General features: G+C 33.2%; 1 protein-coding gene across 1 annotated transcript in view; it reads left to right on the top strand.

The window, feature by feature from the left end:
- Window positions 1-15,235, top strand: part of LOC149797330 (uncharacterized) — a 98,478-nt gene that overhangs the window by 35,205 nt on the left and 48,038 nt on the right. The window lies entirely within an intron of this gene.

Below are 15,235 nucleotides of genomic sequence, written 5' to 3'. Positions count from 1 at the left end.
TCAACTGACATGTTCTTTTTAATTGTATGTATGTGGAACTGTTTAAAGTCATCTCAGCTCTAAAGTGACTTCATTAAAAACCGAATAAAATTAAGGTTCGAAGAAAAATGTAAACACGAGGACAGGCAAGCATGCAATAAAACCGTTGGTACATACGACATTTTAATTAAATGTAACATGAAGTACAACATGATCAAATATACAAGGTAAGGATGCTGCAATTCAGTGAAAAAGGTAATACATAAGAGATAAAAGTAACACATGCAAGAATCTAAACAACTTATATTGTGAATTTGCTACATGAACCACATTCCCTCTAAGGTCCATCATCATTCAGTTTCTCTATCAAGTTCACATCAAACTGCAGAAGTCCCAACTAATGAAAGTGTGCACACGCGCGAAAAGTGTGATCAACTGTCATTTTACACTTTCATCCGGTATTGATTTCGACCAAGACCACATTTTCATCATTGCATAAGTGCAGGTTTTATATTGTTCTTCTGCTTTGGTTAACTGTTGATGGTTAGTTTTAAAAAACTTTGCCAATGTGTGTTGAAGTACTGAAGCAAGTTTACCAGTTGTCCAAATGCTCAAGCAGCTACTCATCATCTCATCATCTTGATGTTGTTGTTTGAACTCACTTTATTTGTGCTAGGCAGCGTGACTTCTTACGACTTTTTGGTCTTAAGAAAAGTATCAGAAAAGAGTGAAAACCAGCAAGTTTTGGAAAATGCATACAGTCATTTATTTTCGTAGATAACAAAATGAAAAATTAAAAATATCTTACAAGATGGTGAATGAGATCCGAAACAGTCCTAAAAGTTTTATCATAACTCCAATAGTATCTAGCATTCCAATTATAGCGGTGTTCCGATCGAAGTCCAATCTATTGTGATGATGTACAAATAGTCTGGAATCGTATGATGTGTTATCAGTGTTGATTTGTCACAAATGATATGGTACGAACTGTCGATTAATTAATTCACAGTCATTCCGAAATAATTACTTAAAATTCAGTCGTTTATGAGCATGTTGTGATCCCAATGAATAATGGAAATGCATCCATAAATAAATAACCTCCACTGAACAAAGCAAAATGACTCTACAAAGACCGATATTCAAGATTGGAATAACCAATTCTCAAGTAAACATCTCTTATATAAAAAGCTAAGATACTGTTGCAAAACCATAGAGAGGGTTTAATAATCATTTCCATAATATTCTATTTGTGAAGAAGGTCGGGTAATTTAGCGGTTAACCAAACAGGAATTTTAATTTACTTGGTTTTCCTGGGCAAATAGCCACTTAAATCTCAACAAAGTTGTCAGCAATATGTTGTTTACATTTTCTAAAGTCAACAGGCCATAATAACATGTTTACTCAAACGAAATTACCTCAACCGAAAGAACAAACCACACGATGTAGAAAATGGATAAATGTATCTTTTTAATAAGATGTCCACTAAATGACACTGACAATCCACAGTCATGAATGATAATGTAATGCATAATTTTTACCTTTCTGCTTCTCACTCTCGGCGTTTGTATGTATGTGTGTTATTATTGTACAAACTCATTTCATGGGCCAACCGGGATCATGCATGAATTGCATTCCGTTATATGATAAATCATCCTACTTTGGACAAAGCAATAGGACATTTAATATACATATCTGCTCCTATTGCTTTTTGTGCATTTTTTGACTAATATAATTTTTGGGAAAATCTGTAATTCAGAAATTACCCTCTTAAAAGAAAATACTAAAATATATATTTACCCGAAGGGCTACAACAATAAATTTGAACAACCAGCAAATAATTTAAAATGACTATCTACTGATCACTTTTTAAAAATCTAGATAACTACCGGTATTTGATGGTTTAAAACTGAACACATTTTCTCATTACCACGATTGACTTCAATTATCTGTCGCATAAAACTCTTTAAATAATCCATTTCTATAACATCAGCTGAATCAGCATATTTAGTGTTCTTTTCAATGACTAAACTTGGTATTAAAAATATAATGCCTACAATGCTGGGTAGAACGAATATTTGAGTTAAAAGTGACAACCTTTTGCATGCTCAGAATCGGATAGATGTACCTTGTCACAGGCATGAACCTACAACTCTTTTAATGGAATTTGTATCGCCGCACATGAACTAATAGATGTAAATAGTGACACTTGACCGGGTCTGATGTTACAGTAACATTGTTCTAAATAAAAAGGGGGGCTTCATTTGAGTATCATCTTCTCAAAGTTTTCATCTTGGAAAGGATATGAGCATTATTTTCGCGATCTTAATACAAAGATATTGCAATTTGGCGAAACATGTTTAATACTGTCTATGGGAGCTCAGTTAGACACGTGTGCCCATTGGTGCATATAACTACATACATACATATATATATATATATATATATATATATATATATATATATATATATATATATATATATATATATATATATGTATGTATCGATGTGAGAAGCAAAATTGAAGCATAATGTCAATTGTTTAAAAATAGAGGACGTTATCCGGGTACCATCTTAGACTCTCAATGACATAGAAGAATTCACAGAACAAGGAAGTTTCTTGTCAGTCACATCCTAGTTTTGTAATCACCAATGCAATGTATATACTATTGTATTCACATATGTTATGTGTGACCACATTTACCGCAATTAAAAGGCATCAAGAAGCCTTTGCTAAAATAAATAAAAAAGTAAACTTTCTTTCACCAAACTTAACAGAAAGAGTTATTGCATTAACACATTTAATATTTGTTCAAACGCCTGTCATAGATCAAATACAGTCAACATTATTAAAAAGAGAAAACTCGTTTAAAGGAGTCTTCTCAATAACAGCTGGATAGACGCTTGAAGCAAGTTGATTGAAGGCACTCAAGTATTAGAATAGTCTACTTTTATTCAAATAATAGTAACCCTCCACCAAATAGTGCTGCTGCTATTAATGAAAAAGATTAGCATGACGATTTCTTCAAAACTAACTCGCAACACAGTTTGAAAGAATTTGATAGAATGCATTCCGCCTTAGTAACTTTAGTTTCTACTGAAAGAATGTGAATCGACCCTACAAATGTTTGGCGTCTTCACTACAAATAAGAAACAACCAATTAAAGTCATTTCTAATAGAAATGTCAGACCAAACGTCTACCGAAAGAATCATCGAATGAAGGTCTTATGAATGTGTGGCGATAGTAGTGACCCACCAAAGATATAGCCGCCATGACTGATATTAGACACACAACATACAGGACTATTTTTCATGAACCGTATGACACAGTGTAAATATACATAACTAGTGGGGAGCAAGGTCTTGCAAGATTACAAACGATTCGTGGCTTCATCTTTAAATACCTGAGCGAAAAAATCCTCTAACCCTGATATTTAGTCCTACGATTATGGAATTTAGGATTTAATTTGTATTAATGTAAGTTCTTTGTAAATTTTCATTTTGTATTCTAGAGAAATACATTGTTTCGCTCTTTTCTATATCTTATTTTAAGACCATAGAGTGATACAGATCTATTAAGAAAAGTATAGTAAACTGTTATTCATAACTATATATTGTGTGCGTAACATTTGTCTATGATTGTAGATCGTCCCTTAGGATAATAGTCATAGGAGTTAAATGTCAGTCTTGCTTGCAGTTAGACTAGGTTTTTCTCTTCAAATGACTCACATCTAGGAGGCGTGCAAGTGTGAATAAATAGGGATTTGGTCAACAAATAATTTATTCATGTTTTCAGATCAATATGTGAGAATTATTTATAGACACGTTCATTTATAATTTGATTGGATTTATTTGCTTAAAAAAATTATTGGAATTACCAAGTGTTCATTGACTTTCGGACAAACACATTTGGAAATTATTGGAAATTAATTTAAAGACATTATGGATTGCATATTTGTGATTTATCATGGTATTCAACACTATTGGAATTCATCTGAAACACTATAATTTAGGTGCAGTTTATATATTTGGACTTGCGTTATGACATTTCGATTATGTTGGATTCACAAAACTGAGTTTCTTGAATTTTCACTTTCTATTGTAGAGAAATAAATACATTGTTGATTGTGGTTCTTTTCTGTTACATAAGTTAAGACCAAGATTAGTACAGCGGCTCTATAGGGATCTGAATTTGTTTCTAAAACATGTCAGAAATAGTAAGCATTGTCCTTAAAATTGAAATTGGCTTTGTTTCGGAATTTCATTGTAACTGATAAAGAGTTTAGTTTCACACATTCGAGAAATCATGTCAAACCACTAGCATTTGCAATGTCGTTTAATGGTTAGAATCCAAGAAAAAATGGAGTTATTTGAACAAGCCAGACTTTTTAACGTGAAATCATCTTTAACCAAAGCAAGAGATACGCATTTGATTTGTAAATTGGCATCTGGTTTTGATAGGAATTAGAGCCACAAAACCTGATAGAATTGATAATAAGAATCCCGTTCTATCATAAGCAAATGACACAGATGCACAGAAAGTGATATATTCACATTCAAAAGAATGAAAACAGATAGGAAAATGCAGATGCGAAAGAGAAAGAGAAAGAAGGAGAAGAAAGAAGAAAAGGAAATATATAATAGATTAAAATAATTAGAATGGCAGGCGGAGCACTCCCCCTCTTAACACACTAGTTCAGGTTTTGATATTACCAGATATATTAGGTATGCCATTTTGATGAAAAAGAAGTAGATAAATAATTCGTTTACTTTGAGAAATTTGCTGACAATTTTAAATGTACAAGATACCATTCGACTTTATTATTATAAAGTCTACGTTTTCAAAAGTTCGTGAAGTCTACACTTCACTGTCGGCAAAACAGAGTGCTAATTTTGATGAGGTTAGGCAATTATTTTAAACAGTTCTGAGTTGGTAGCTGAGGCATATCAAAAAAAGTTTCGAAATTGTATAGAATAAACTGGACAAACTCAATTCGAATTTGCAAGACTAAATAACAGTTATTTGATAGGTGGTGCTCAGCCAAGGTTGATAACACTTATGGCAACCTCAGACAGCTCAAACTAATTGAAGAGGTCACGAATTGCATATATACTGATGTATAGGCTTATGTAGAAGAGAGAAAGATGGAAACCTTGGAAAAGGCTGATCGCACATATGACAATGACTCACTGCTCATTTTTCAGTACGTCTTTCTCTCAGCAGTTTTCATGGTCAAAAGGAAGTCATCTCAGTTTCATGCAAATGCTTCCGAACTTAGAAGTCAAATATCCTTCAAGACTGATCAGAAATCCTATCTTTTCGTACGTGTACTTATTGTTTAAAACGAAACGGTACGTCATTTCTGCTAATACAAGTTGAACAAAAGCAAAAAGAATAAATATAAGAGCTATTCCAAATGGCCTTATTTCAAAGTTCAATGTCACGGTCTTGTTTTGAAGGAAATACATTTGTTGGGGTCAGACAAACACCAGCCTAATTATATTTGGGAGAATCATGAAGAATGTGAGAAGGTTCACTTATGCGTGATTCTGCAGAGCTTATTCATATTCAAATATTAAGGGACATATGAGCTTATCGGATACGTCTGTGTCGTTTCTTGAGAAGTCTTCTTCTAGTGAAAGTGTTTTAATGTAGAGATCACAGATCGGCTTTGTTAATGTTCCTCTCCATTTTTCTAAATTTGTCCTCAGATTTAGTCTCAGAACCCGTGACAGTCAGAACAGTGTTAGCTTTACCCATAGAGACGGTGTTTAATCCATAAGTAACTGGCAAACCTTGTCTGGATTTAAAAGTTGATCCTCTTGACAACTATTACTTTCACTGAATATAATTCGCAGGTTGCTCATAACATCAGACTTCTTTTAACAATATGAGCAGAACTCATGGGGGATAGAGGCTGTGATCTAGATAAACGCCATTAGGAGACAATTTTTTTTTGTGCCAAAAGTAGGAAGGATAACGGAAAGCCATTCAAGTAGTTTCATTTAATTTTATGTCTATTTTGCGAAAATATGCCCTTGAATAGACAAAGAAAATTATATCGAAATTAATTGTATATGCGCTAGACACACTTCATCAAGTGGTTACCTCGCGTTGTTCATCATTATTGTTCATTCTTGTTTTAAATAATTAATATAGGAATGACACTCTATCAATATAAAGGAAACTTACTAACGGTGAGACGACAATAAATGCAAGTAAGGAGCCTAATCAGTGATATTGCGTTGACATTCATAACACTTTATATAATGTTGGTTTTCTGCGCTATAGACATGAAAATGTCTTCTTTGTTGTTTTTTTTATACAGCTACATTGGGCTGACGGCTACACAAAAGAGGCATATTCATCCGTTTTAAGACAGTTGCTCAATACTATGTACTTAATTTGTCCATTTTTTTAAAACTCTTGTTTGTAGATTTTCCGTGATTCAAAACGAGATGGGAGTCTATTGGCTTTGTGCGTGGTGTTTGTTCGTGGATGTAAGTTGCTTCTTTCCCTGAAGAGAAGCACGTTTAACCCAAAACATATGGAAATTGATTTTTATTTATAGTTTGTGCCTTTATCTCTCTCTCTGTCTCTCTCGATCATTTTATTCATAACCTAATTAGTTATCAAGTTTATAAACTGAATTTTCCTGCAATGTCTGACCTAACATGCCAGGTTTGTCTTATAGACACATAATAATTTTTTCCAACATAGTCTCTACATTCGTTTCTCAGTACTTAACTTTCTACAGTATCTAAATCCCAATAAATTGTATGTTAATCTGAAGTACCTGCACAAATAAACTTATCAGGAAGGTTATCGAGCATTTTCTGGAGAGGCTTTATTGTAAAGAAAGCAATGTGTAATGGGTCACAGATTTCACTTCCGTATCAACATCAATGCCTCATTACTCACTGTGCACTGTCGCCAAAATAAACGGAGAACTACGTCATGGTGCTTTTATTCTAATGAATAAACAATTACTGTCATATCAATGTAAAATATTAACAGATTTAATTCTTGTATCACCACCGAAATGAGAGAAGAAATAATGATCCAACAATAGACTGTGAGTACATTTATGGTCACTGAATTGGAAGTAATAATTGTGACATGAGTCCACATATTAAATTTCGTTTGACTCTGATTAATTATTATGTTCATTATTAGAAGGAAATATGAAAACTAGCAACAAATTGTTCGAAAAAACCTATATATTATATATAATGTTGGATTTGATCATGTGTTTCAGTTTTACTGTTTGCCCTCGATATCGTTCGCCCCTGTATCACTTCTGAATATACTTGCATAGCATGATGCAGTCGTTGAATTTAATTCAGATTCATCGAAAGCATTTTTCGATGTTTCTCCGTAGTCCAGTTTGCATTTTTCTAGTATAATTATTTCCCATTTCATTCTCTTTCCAACTAATTTTCGATGTCTTCCGCTTGTTCCTGTCATGAATATTCCACAGTGAAAAACAGTCAAACGAAATCTCTAAATCCAGATGGAACCACTTAGCTCCACTCACAACTGGAAACATTTTTTTGTGGTCTAACCCCAGTTAATTTCACAATGTCTGCTGTTCGCAGTCTCTAACTCGCTGTTGATAAATGATCCTCGAACTCTGTTGATTCGATCGTCCTTCTTGAACAATTTGGCCTTCCATAGTTGCCTTACAAGAGTGTTGTCACCTTTTCAATAACAAATTAGCTTTCTTTGACGCAGATGTTCTTCACCAGTTTCACTATCTGACCAGAAAAGAAAGATATCAGGCTTTGTTGTATCTTTATGACAGTGTCCGATACTGTCACCGATTTCAACAGTTCTTATAACATGAAATCAAGAAATATAAGTCTTAAAATCTATAAAATTGATCATGTTGCGACTTTACCTCATCCTTTTGTGGTGTTCATTTAGACCGCCAAAACTCAACCTAAATTATCATCCGCAAACTAGACATTTTTACACAGTGCTGAAATGTTCGAAACAATCGGTTAGATAACCAATTTCTGTTAACAAAATTTTCAATGAAGGACACCTATTGTGGGTATTTAAAAACCTGGCGCTACCAAAATACAAGACAGAACTTATGCGATGGCCTTTCGGACAAAAGTCTTTGTTTTATTCATCAATTCAAAGTCTCTTAACATAACTCTCTTCTGCATGCATAAGCGATGGTACCCCAATTTAATATATATATATATATATATATATATATATATATATATATATATATATATATATATATATATATATATATATATCTGCTACACATAGTGGCATACTCTATTAGAAAATGTTTGGCCAGGAAGCATGAGTTTTATACCTATGTTTAAAATGTATTTTTGTTGTTGTCTTTGTTTTTGCAGATTTCAAGAGTAGTTTTACAGTAATTATTCTTGGAATCAGTGATACTATGTACAAGGTTACAACTACCAGCAAAAGTCGATATGGATCAACGCAAGTTCCCATTTTGGTACAGTGTAAAACATTATGTCCTGTACATACGCTTCCACTGAAAACTTAGGATATATATTTTAATGCCATATATATATATATATATCTGTGTGCGTTTGTATATGTTTGTGTGTGTGATATTGAGAATCATTTTATTAGTCAGTTGAGGTGTTAAGCATTCTTTTATATGAAAAACAAGAACATTTAAAACATTATTGTCTCTTTCCTTACTTAAAATGAATAATTTTGAGGTATATATTAAAATTTCACGGTATTTTAAAATGTACTAAAAGTTCTTCACTCTTGCTGTAGTTTTGCTTGGTATTGAAGATATTTATTTCGTACGTTTTTCACGTCAAAAAGTAGAAATTAATTTGATGATATTATGTTATTTGTTTTAACGTGAATCATTTAATAGCGGAATATTAAAAAGGATAACTGTCAAAACTTTCTTGCATTTTGGGACAACTGATCGATATCTTAATCTATAGGCCAGCTGACCAATATTTGAATATCTAGTGTAATATAAATAAATTTTAAAGGTTTGGTTATTTACTAAAGTGCAGTCACATGTCAAAATTATGTAAAATACGTACGTTTCTCTCCGCGTAAGGCTTAAGATAAGGTACGACAGTGTCTAAGTAGGAGGAATATGAATATAACCCAGTTTAATAACTTTTAGCGTACTGCTGATCTTCCATGAAGTCAATGTTGCAAACTGCACAACCAACTTTGTTCACGTCAGTAAAGTCCAGGTGAGCGTTTACAATGGATGATTAATCAGGTCCGCTTTCAGAAAACCTCTCGATATCGGATTCATGCACATTAATCTAATTTTTGTTTTTCATCTTGCCAAAGAAAGTAAGTGAGTTGTGATAACTAATACAATAATCGTAGAAGAGACTGAGCTAATATATCATTCAAAGTGTTTCAAAGCCAGTATCAAAACCAAACATTTCTTCTCGATTGTGGAATATTTTTTTCTGGAGCTTGTTTTAATGTTTTAAAACATTAGCACAATGGATGATCTTCACAAATTTTGTTTTCTTAAATCAATACTGCAACAGTCCCAATAACAGAAATTTTAAATGATTGACTGTAATTTGGAGCTGAAAGAACTGGCGCACTCTTAAGTATTACCTTTAATTTATCAAAAGTCTCCTGACATTTTCCAGACCAAAGAAAGATTTTTAATCAATAAATATGTCAGGGTTCATCGGTTACGGAATAATTGGAATAAAATGTCCGATAGTATACAGCTATACCCAAACAATCGCATCAGTTGCTTTTTATTGATAGGCAGAGGATATTCAGAGTTAGATTTAACCTTTGCATTTATAAATTAAACTTGCCCATGTCCCACAATACCTCTCAAAATATAACACAAGCACTGAAACAGTCACGTGTACACAAATCAATTGTCAAATTTTGCATTAATGAGTATATCATAGCCTTTCCAAATCATCTCCAAATGATCTTTGATGTGTCGTTGTAGATTAGATATAATCACGTTCATTAAACTTTGAAGTGTACAAGGTAATTCTTTAATCCCAAACGGCATCATTATATATTAATAAAGTTCATCTGGGATTACGAATGCCGAAATTTTCTTTGCCCATTCCGTCTCTGTAATTTGCAAAATCCGTTCAGAAATTCTAATTTTGTGACATGTTTTGGATGTCCAATCTCTCAATGTAATTATCGATTCTTTGCAATTGAAATGAATCTGTTATGGTCATACTGTGCATTGTTCTATAGTTGGTGCATATGCGGAAAGTATTATCCGGTTTCAGTACAAGAATACATGGTGAACTCCCGTCACATTTACTCGGTTGTATGCAATCAATCGGCGACAAATGCTGAATTTCTTTTTTCATTCCTGTTTGATAGGATTTACCCTGTACGGATACAGATTGACAGGTGTGGAATTTACAATTTCAAAGTCATGGTAGATTGCATTTGTTCGTGCAGGAACATCTTTAAACAAGTGATAATAATCAAATATTAGTTATTTTAGCTCATTCTTTTCTTGCAGCTGTAGATATGAAAATTTCTGTTCTAGATTAATCAATATTTTTTTAATTCCGAAGATTGGTTACACAAAAAATCACTACAGTCCAACTGCATTCCTTCGCTTAAATCTTCACTGTGTGGGACAAGTACAACTACATTTACTGCATGATTTACAGGACTCTCTCTCTCAAAATATTCCTTTAACCTATTTGATGGCAAAGTAGTTTTTGTTCTTTTTTTTCGCTTCCCAGGCGTGTTAATGATATAATATGTCACTTATTTTCTTTTCAACTGTGTAAGTACCATAGTATTAAGCATGAAGAGGTTTTCCAGGTAAGGAAAAGATATAAAATCTCCTTTTCCAGGTTCAAACTCATTTCATTTGTATTTCTGTCATCCCTTATATCAGTAGAGTGATGATAAGGTCCTGCTACATCACATTCTTTTTTACAACTTATATTTGAAATTAGGAACATAGTCAAGAAGATTAATTTCTGTATCTTCATTTGCAAAACATTCCTCTCTTAAAAACTTGAATGGCCCTCATACAATATGTACAAAACTAGTACAAACTGATAATATAATAATGATTCTTGAACTTATTTCATAACGGCATACACCAGTAAATGAACATCTTTGTTCCAATCTTTTCCGGTATCAAGGCAATACGACCGAATCATTTGTTGCAACTTTTGCTGAAAATATTCTATAGCCCCATGACATTCAGGGTGATAGGCAGAATATTTAAATTACTCAATGCCATATTCATACATATCTTGCTAGTAAACACCACACATGAAATTTGATCCGTGATCAGATTTATGAAGCCCAATTTTTGCAACAACAAAACAAAAAACTTTATCAAAACTTTTAATAAGGTTTTACTTTCAATACTCCTCAAAGGAATTACCTCCGGAAACCTTGTAGACGCACACATTATTATCAGCAGGTAATAGTTACCTGACTTTGTCTTATGTAAGGGACCGATGCAGTCTACCATTATTGTGCTAAATGGTTCGTCAAATGCGGGAATAGGTTGCAAATGAGCATTATGCATCTTCTGATTGGATTATCTTACCTTTGACAAAATAACAAGACTTACAATATTTTCAAACATTTCTTTTAAGTGTCGGCCAATAAAAATGATTCAGTATCTTGTAATCATTCTTATTAACCCTTAAATGGCCAGCCAAATTTAACTTTATGGGATAGACTAAGAATTTCCTGTCTGTATGACTTATGAACAACACCTTCATAGCTACCGGAGCACTCGTTAACAACGGGTACCTCAGGTGGTCTCCATTTTCTCCTAAGGACCACACTTTTAACAAAATAACAAACAGGTACTTGTTCGATTTCAGTTTGACTCATAACCCTCTAAGAACAATAGGAGATATCGGGGTCATTGTTCTTGTTCGACGATGAATGAGTTTCGTTTTTCATCCTGCTTACAATAAAGAGAATGAATAGTAAAAGGAGGATCCGTGATCAATATTTCTTGATTGATCCATACCAGCGGCAAAAATGACCTCATCAAACGATGACCAATACATGTGTTGGATAAAGGAATAATTTCCTGATCAAAATCATTCTCAAGAGCTCATTTTGCCATAACTCTAGTAACCGCACAAACAGGTTATAAATCAGACATTCTTCCAATAGGATCGGCTTTCTGAACCAAAAGGCTTGCCACGTACAAGTGGATTAATCACAGCCTTATTTTTGCTAGATCATTGCCTAGTAATAAATGAATAGCCTCGAGAGTACGGACTTCACTGTACTGAGTGTCACGAATCCTAAGACTTGGTCTGATGAGAAATTTGCATCTTGGAGCGGAACTTAAACAAAGCCGCGCTCTACTACCTGAATAAAAAAACTTTCGTTAAAGAGCGTCTTCTCAAAAAAGGACAAAATACCTGATGATACAGGAATATGAGACTCGGCTGTGTCTCTTAATATTTTAGTTGGATAGGACTGGCAGAATCAGTTAAAAGTGATAAAGAAAACATGACTGGTTCATAATTCTCTATCAAAAAATCAAATTTGACAGAGCCCTTCGACATAAATGGTTAATTATTCTCCATAATAAAGCCTGACTTGGTTTCTTAGACGCAACAAATTTATTGCTTTCAATGCATGATCGTCACCGTGATCTCTTAGAAATAAAAGCATTTGGAATAGCTCTGTCTTGATTTTGTCACTTAATTTTCAATCTGTAGCAATCCGAAATAACGTGCACCTTTTTGGTAAAGGTGCACATATAAAGAGATTCCGATTTCTGATTATTCTTATCAGAAACGCAATTTATAAATGTTGCGGCAGATTGAGAGTTGAAAGGTCTCATATGAGATTGAGATGTTTTCATTTTGTTTACCATAAAACAGCTGAGTAGAAGACATTTTCACAAGTGAAACCTTGTGATTGTAGGAATAGTCGTCTAAATTATCAAACTTCGCTCATCAAGGTAGGTTCTGACCTCACAGTGGATGCAATTCTTGAACTCTTTAATAAATATGAGTTGTCTAAGGTTATCGTAGTCTGGACCAACCCTCTTGGATGAGTACCGCCTATAAAATAATTGTTATTTTTCTCTTGCAGATTCAACATGAGTGTGTTCAGTTTCTTATTTATAGTTCCAAATATTTTGTTCATAAACCTCAGGTACCAACTCAGAACCCTTCAAGATACATTCTTTAATAAAAAGGACGTTGTGGCCAATAAATACACGTTGTAGTAATAGACTCAAAAGCTCTCTTGGCCCTTTCAAATTTTCAGCAAAGATTGGAAAATGATAAAATATATTTATCTACTTATTTTTAATTTAAATAATATTTCTAGCAACATTAAAATACTGAACTGTTTGTAAAGAGAGACGAGTGTTTTCAACTTGCCAGACATAATTCTTTTAAACTATCTTGAAATTCTCTTTCTTCCTTTTCTCGCTGCACCTGCATTTATCTTCTCTCTCTCTCTCTCTTTCTCTTATTTCTTCAACTACAGTTCTCTTTCTTCGTTTTATTGCTACAAGTGTCTCTGTCTCTCTTTTTTTCTTCCATTGTATTTGTTTGCATTTGTCTCTCTTCTTTCTGGAACTGCATTTCTCTTTCCCCATTCTGAAGCTGAAGCCTGTTAACTCTAGGTCCGTCTTGTGTTTTATTTTTAATTATATTACTTTCATTTCATACCTAGATAGACAACCAAACCCAAAGCACTTTAACTAGAAATTATTGTCCACCAGATCTTGGACCAAAATGTTTGTATTGCTTGCGTCGGTAACGAAGTCTTAGCCTCAGTAAGATCATATTTTCCGGCAAGCTGGAGCAACTCAGCCTTTTAAAAACTCTAACCCTTCTTGGTATGATTTAAAATATACATATCCAATTTAGATGACACTGTAAATGCTTGCTGGTTTCACTATAGATTTCTTAAATATATGAAATAATATGACGGACTTAGGACATTCTTAAATAAAGTGAATTAAAATTTCAATAACAGTTTTCTGTAATATATTATACAAATTACTATCCCGGACGAGCCCGTTATTTTCTATTAATAATCTATGGTTTGAAGCTAAGTAACTGCAGAGAGTGAAAATTCACCACATTTTGTGACATTCAACATATAATTAATTTCCCTAGAATACGAAGTGAACGTTTAAATAGAACTTACACTATTGTGAACTAAATACCAAGACCTAAAAGTTCTTTCACAGATTCAACTATATGAAGTATAAATTGAATTCCATTGGTATACCAGATAAGTTCCAGTATTGAATGTCCTGTTGTGCCTGTAATCTCAATTAAGAAAATGTGCCAGTGGTCTGGATTATGGCGATATGTTAACAGTCTTTCGGTGTTTTCAATAATATAATCAAATATTTTCTTGTCTGAATTCACTATAATTCCAAATAATTTCAAGAATATTATTGAGCACTTTTTGAAATACCTGTTAATAAAAATGTGAATAAATCCACCCAAATGAAAGAGAGCACTAAGACTCATTTTGCTTTGAAGGTTAAGGCAAGAACAAATAATCCCAATATAAAGAGGATTATCTAACAGTCCACTTGATCTAGATCATAATTAACATTTCTGGAAATGATCAATCAAGTTAATGAAATTTTCCATTCTAGAAGATTTTAAGTTCAAAATCAAGACAATAAACCTGTTTATCTTTAGTAATGATTTAAATATTTAATCCACAATTATAGACAAACATTAGCTATGTAGTATGTTGTTTACAAAATTAATGTTGCTGGTTAGGTACACCATGAACATAATTTTGAACAAGGGCAAGTGCAGGATACAGATAGTCATAACACATAAGCATTACAAAGAGGCTATATATGGTACAAATTAAATATACGTAGCATCTAATAGAACGTATAACACTGTCAACTGAAGCTTTGAAATATTAATATTCAGGTCTTTCCGGTTCCTAAGTAGTTCGAATATCTCACTTATACCAGTCCATCCTCAGACTATAATAAGTACTTAAAATCACTGCTGTTATCTTCGGGTCTACGTGAAATTGCATACCAGTTATAATCACCGTTTCTTAATCCATGTAGTCTATGCTTAGACTGCAAGATCAAGTCCATTCTAACAATAAAAACGTGACTTTTTGACCCCACATCATATGTTCATTCCGTATTCGACCCTATTGCTGTCATCTATACTTCCTTGTGAAACATATCAAACATGATCATCCTCTCTCAATCTGTGCAGCAGGAGTTCATGTTAAACGCAAAACCGATTGACAGATGGAAACGAACGCTC

The sequence above is a fragment of the Sinohyriopsis cumingii genome, chromosome 6 (genome assembly GCF_028554795.1).
Source record: "Sinohyriopsis cumingii isolate HCF-2022 chromosome 6, ASM2855479v2, whole genome shotgun sequence".
In the NCBI taxonomy this organism is placed as follows: Eukaryota; Metazoa; Mollusca; class Bivalvia; order Unionida; family Unionidae; genus Sinohyriopsis; species Sinohyriopsis cumingii.
This window is presented reverse-complemented; position numbering and strand designations above follow the sequence as displayed.